Source organism: Zingiber officinale, chromosome 6A (genome assembly GCF_018446385.1).
Source record: "Zingiber officinale cultivar Zhangliang chromosome 6A, Zo_v1.1, whole genome shotgun sequence".
In the NCBI taxonomy this organism is placed as follows: Eukaryota; Viridiplantae; Streptophyta; class Magnoliopsida; order Zingiberales; family Zingiberaceae; genus Zingiber; species Zingiber officinale.
In genome coordinates, this window is record NC_055997.1 from 67,193,167 (window position 1) to 67,199,418 (window position 6,252).

A 6,252-nucleotide genomic window follows, 5' to 3' on the forward strand; every position below is an offset into this window, starting at 1 on the left:
CGCACCCACCTATCTTACGAAAACCTCCCGAACCCCTCTCACGACTTCTCATCTCTCGCCTTCTCCATCCAACTCCTCCTCTCACGCCCTCTCCGTCCAACTTCTCTCCGGAAAACCCCTCTCTGGCGAACCCCTCTCTGTAAACCTCCCCTCCGAAGTCCTCTCCGTCAACAAGAAGAGGAGCTCCAGGATGCTCAACACGAAGAGGAGCTACGCGCAGTACCATCTCGAATTAGGGCAGTCGGACTTCCTCCTCCGCTCCTGCTCCGTCTGCGGGATGATGTACGCCCCCGGGGACGAGTCAGACGAGAAGCTCCACGGGGATTTCCATAAGAAGTACTACGAAGGAATTCGGTTCAAGGTCAATCTGATTGCTTCGATCTGTTCTCTGTTTCCATTTCGTCCTTGTTCTCTAGATTGTTTAATTTCGATGCACAGGGCTGGCGCGATGAGAGAGTTGTCTCGACGCCCAGCGGAGGCAATTGCCGCATCCTATTGGTTCTCGACGGTGACTCCCCATCGCACAAGCACAAGGTTGCTGGATTTACAACTTGATCGATCAGTCTTGTTCTTTTTGCCCTAGCGGTCACAAACTGTTTGTTGAAATGACTGAGTAATTAGAAATGCATGTTCTTAAATTTGATTATGGAAAAGTTTTGACTTTTCAATTCCATAGCTTTGATGGAAGACAGTAACCATGCTTCTGGGATCACAGGTTAAGGAGGTGCTTACGATCATGGAGAAGGAACTTGGGTTCCAAATAGTTCTCTGAGACGTTGCTTTGTTTAATAAGGTACTGAAAGACGCACTTCTTCATAGAACCATACTCAACTTTCTTTCCTATTTTGATATTCCTTGAGCTTAATTGCTAACACTTAGATTGTAAGCATTAGATCACAAGCAAGATAGCATTCCGTTTCATTCTTTGCTTAAAATATAACTTAAGCATCAATATGTGCTTTCTGCAATATTGCAATATACATTGTTTCTGTATATGGTTTGTTTTCAACTCTCTGTGCAATTTTCAAACAGAAGTTACTTTTCCTATATTAGATTTCCTCAAAATAGTGATGCAATTCTTAGAATATGCCCATTAAAATGAGTTTCTCTTTCTAAAAATACAGAATTGAATGTATACTTTAGAATTCGAAGCACATATCCATATTTCATCTATTCAAAATATCGTGTGAACCATTCATGGAATCACCAAAAAGTGCAAACACCATTTTATGTCTTTTTTTCTTTTTGCACCTGATTCATTTCTCTGCATTTTCAGGCTGCATATAATATTGGAGGGCAAGTCATTACTGCCAACTGCATTGAGTACTCCATTTTGGGTTGTCGGACATCTCGGATGGGTCGTGTATGATCTTAATTTGTATGATTAGAAATTCAATATTCTTTATCATCAACTTCGTCGTGCCAATAACTTCTAACTGTCGTTATTGATCTAATCTGAAATTGTATGTTTGGTCTGATCACTCATTAGCCACATCACTGTCTTCTCTCTTCATCAGTGGCTTGAAACTATACTCTCAAATGCTACAAGGAAGAAATCTGGGGAAGACAAGCAGCTTATCTGGTCCAAAATGGGTCTCCCTAGTTGCCATCCCCTTGTTTTCTTTGCAATCTGCACCGGAGCTTCCTCGGACCCCATTGTAATCATCTTTTTCACTTCGCTCGCTTGCTCATGTCATTCAAGATATAAATTCACACACTCATTCAATCTTGCTGCAGCTAAGAGTCTACAGTGCCAAGAATGTGACAGAGGAGCTGGAGAAAGCCAAGAAGGAATTCCTTCGATCCCACGTTGTGGTCAAGAAATCTAACAAAGTTTTTCTGCCAAAAGTCCTCGATAGATACGCAAAAGAGATATGCACCAACTGTGACAATTCTACAAGCTTTAATAGACATGCAAGCTTTAAGTCTATCAAGCATGTTAAACTAAAAATTCTACAAGCTTTTCTTAGGAAGTTGGCAATTTTCCACTATTGGTTAAACTCATATTCTAAAGAACGTTTCATTTTAGCTTTCTTTCTGCAAATACTGTATGCATTTTAGAATGAAGAAATATTGTATTGTATGCATTTTACTAGCTTCTCATGTAAATACTAATATTACTTCAATGTCAGAATTCTATTATTTTGATATGAGTTTGAAATCATTAGCTGAGTTGATTATATGTAAAATTTGAATCTGGATATGGTAAAAGAAAAATAATAGTTTCGTAAATATAAAAATAATGATTTTTAAATAAATTTTTTTATTTTTTTCTTTAAAACGACAACGCTTTTAAAGCGTTGCAAAAAGTGTTGTCTTTGTAAAAAACAACAACGCTTTTAAAGCATTGCAAAAGCGTTGTCTTCACTACAAACGACAACGCTTTAAAAGCGTTGTTGTTGAGCAAACTTTTAACAACAGTGCTTTTAATAACGCTTTTTCAGGCACATAGACAACGCTTTAAAAGCGTTGTCTATTAGCTTTTTTCTTGTAGTGAAATCTAGATATGCTTTAGAAAAATTTTAGAGATTTTTAGAAATTTTTAGAGTATTTTTATGTAATTTTTGGAGTTCGTTTGGTATTTTCACCCAGAGGAAGAAGTTTTAAAAATAAAATAAAAGAAAAGAAAAAAATAAGTTTGTAGAAGCTGGGGTTCGAACCCAGCTCCTCGGCCCAAGCAGAACTCGGCCCGACCAACCGAGCTGTGCTCGATTTGTTAACTAGATATGAGAACAAATTGATTTAAGGTATAGTTCGGTTTAAACCCTAGTATAAGAGAAGGAATTTAGGTTTCTTTTCGGAAAAACAAACAATCTCTCTCAAAATTCTTCTCCTTCACGCGACGGCGCTCCTCTCGGGCGGAAACGCAGCGGCAACTAGGGTTGGTTTTCCGGCGGCCGGCAAGCTCCCTTCTCCGCGGATTCTTCACAAGTTCGAGTTACTCTCGGCAAGGAGAGTGCGCGGGCACAAAGAAGAGCCAAAACAACCACATCTCTGAAGCCCTAGAGGTCGTCTCCGTCGGTTGTAAGTCCAAGAACGCTCGGTGAGTTGCTTCTCACCTGCAGTAGGAGTAGTTCCGCGATTTTGCCTTCTTCATTTCTTTGCCGAGCATGAACAATCCTCCTTGTGGCATTGATTTAGAGTTTTTCTCTTGTTTTGTTTTTGAAGTTCTGCCGTGAGGTTCAAAAGGGTACAAATGCCGTGAGTTTCATTAGGGAAATAAAAGGGGAATTGTTAGGTTTTGGAAAACTTTGACCTTGCAGTGGGGATCTAATTCTATAAAGTAGGAGGTTTAACTTATGTTCTTTGCTTCCGGATCATGGTATACAGCATTGGGATAGCACCGAAGTTCATTCCTTGTTTCTTTTCCTTGTTCCAAAGCCTTGCATGAAACCTTAGAGGTTGCTTGTAGATAAATTTTGAATTCTAGAAGTTAAATGGTGAAATCTGTAGGTTCCGTTGAATGCTAGCTTAAAGAATGTTGTTCTTTTAATGGTGGGGGTAAATGGTTTGTTCTTTTTATTTATCTTTCTTTGTACCAATTAGAATGTTGGTATTGATATAATCATCTACCTCACTTTCAGTTTCTCTAGTAGCTATTGAAGTTGATTAGGGGTTTAGTTTAGTATACTGTACAACATTCAGATAATTGGAGATTTGAGAATAGCATGTGTTTAAGTATATCATTCTATGTTAGCTTTGCAGAATAGGTTTGTATACCATTAACTGGACATGAACAACATATGCTTTAGTATATCATGTGGTAACTTTTGACTGTAGCAGAAATCATCCTTTCCTTATGTTCCACTTTGTTGGAATTAATTAGAATGAGCAGATTTCTTTTACATTGCTAATAGAAGAGCAGTTTTCTTTTTCTAGATTTTCCTTAGCTATTTGTAAGCATGAGCAGACTTCTTTTCTATTGCTATTAGACGTACGGTTTCCTTTGCTATCAGTTTAACATGAGCAGTCCTATTTTTATAGCATGCAGATTTTAGATAAGTAAAGTATGCAGATTTTGATAGGCTTAATATGCAGATTTTTGTTAAGCTTTGCATGCAGATTTATGTTAAGCTTTGTATACAGATTTTTAGTATGTAGAGTGTGTTCTAGTGCACACCAAGTGCTTGATAAAATGCTTAGCTCAATATAATGCTACAGTAGGCATTTTAATAGCTCAGTTAATGCAGTAGAAGCATTTAAAATAACTTATTTAGACTTGCTTCAGCTTATATGGGACTACGGTCCAATGGGTGGGCTCCCACAGTCGCCTCTAGGTTCAGATAACCTAGTTCTAGGTTCAGATAACCTAGTTAAAGCAAGGTAAGAAAATTAGCTATGAAATCAGTATTTTATTTTCAGCAGTGGCACTGTACTGGATTAGATATCCATTGGGTTGGGCTCCCACAGTCGTCCCTAGGTTTAGATAACCTAGTAAACCCTACTAGACTCGGAACTTGCAATCCCGGGTTTAGTTAGGGATGCGCGCACAGCAAGTACAGTTGCCGGGCCCATCAGCAGCATGATTACTATTTTGATCTATTATGTAAATAGTTTTCAAAACTTCACAAATTAGTTATGTGAATACAAGTTAGACTCAGTTTAGCATTAATTAGTTCAGCTAATGTATCAGTTCAGTTTCCTATTGATACACATGATAGTTCTATGATTAGCTGTACATGTTTAGTATTTCAGTTAGCATGATTCCTTTGCTATTTATGAGCATGAGTAGCTATACATGTTAGCTTTTCAGTTAGTTGATTTCTTTGCTATTTATGAGCATGATTAGCTATACATGTTTAGTATTTTAGTTAGTATGATTTCTTTGCTATTTATGAGCATGATTAGCTATACATGTTTAGTATTTCAGTTAGTATGATTCCTTTGCTATTTATGAGCATGATTAGCTATACATGTTTAGTATTTTAGTTAGTTGATTTCTTTGCTATTTATGAGCATGAGTAGCTATACATGTTAGCTTTTCAGTTAGTTGATTTCTTTGCTATTTATGAGCATGAGTAGCTTTACATGTTAGCATTCAGTTTTAGCATGTTTTTATTTATATACATGCATATCGAGTTTTTGTGAGTAGGATAGCGCTCACTAAGCTTTTAGCTTATAGATATTATTTTCCTCCTACTGCAGATAAAGGAAAAGCTAAAGTATAAGGAAGAAGGCGACAAGGAGATGCTGTGACGGTGTGTGATGTGTGGACTATAGAGATCCTTTGGACTTAGCTAAAGAACTCACTTAGTTTAAGAATTTGTTTAGTTTAATTTTTATTAAGTTGATAAGAAAATTTTGTAGTAAGAAGTTATGTTTCCGCTTTTCATTACCTGCATGTTTTGATTTATTAAACTGCGTGGTTGTGAAAATATATGTTCCAGCCGCCTGTGGCTGAGTATACTCTGTATGTATTTACGGATATGGTCACCGGTACAGGGGAGACTCTGCCAAAATTTTTCGGTAGGGTTTCCATGTGATTTTTTTATCATACCGGTTAAGTAGAGTTAGTAGTCAAGTAACGGTCATCCTTAGAGTGTAGTAGTAATAAGAAGGGTGGTCGTTACAGTTAGTATCAGAGCAGTTCTCATTCTCCAGCATCACACACATCAGCATCAATCTTGCCGTCTTCCAAGTAAGAATACCTCTTCTCTTATCTATGTTTCATGCTTTCATGTTTATAGATAACTAAAGCATGTTAATATTTGATAGCATTTGACATGATAATAGTAGTTACCTATAACATGATAGTATTAGTTATGCATGTTCTCTACCCATTTAGAAAATGGTACGAGGACGCCCAGCTAGAAGGGCACCAGCTACTGAGCCCCAGCATTAGTGCCTCCCCGGACCTTATAGCATTAGTGGGTCAGTTACAGTAGAACTAGGAACAGGAGATAGCCACCTTAAAGGCTAATCAGAATACTCCCACCGTCACCGGAACCAAACATGCAACCCCGGCATTTATAGAGGTTCCACGATCCCTCTGACACCGTGGTACAGAGGCAAAGAGAAGCTTATCGATCTGGCGAGAATTAAGCCGAGAATTTCTCGGGCACCAGCGAACCACGAGATGCTCGAGGCTTGGTTGGCTCTTGGAAAGCACGATGGAGCTTCTGGGGCCGAGCAGGAGAAGGTGAAGTGTGCCTCCTACGCTGACGGGAGACACACGTATGTGGTGGGAGAGAATCGAGAGAAGCCCAGTGAATCAGATGATATGGGCCAACTTGAGAAGGAATTCTTCGAGTT

The 6,252-nt window shown here is 38.5% G+C and overlaps 1 long non-coding RNA gene across 3 annotated transcripts; it reads left to right on the forward strand.

Moving 5' to 3' along the window:
- Positions 1-2,189, forward strand: LOC121994029. Of its 3 annotated transcripts, none has more exons than XR_006115547.1 (6): positions 1-361; positions 439-534; positions 716-793; positions 1,277-1,378; positions 1,518-1,658; positions 1,738-2,189. It is a non-coding gene; the product is annotated as an uncharacterized LOC121994029 (long non-coding RNA). The 3 variants fall into 3 exon arrangements; XR_006115546.1 differs by having other exon boundaries at positions 1,277-1,363; XR_006115548.1 differs by having other exon boundaries at positions 1,277-1,658.
- Positions 2,190-6,252: the final 4,063 nt, after the last annotated feature.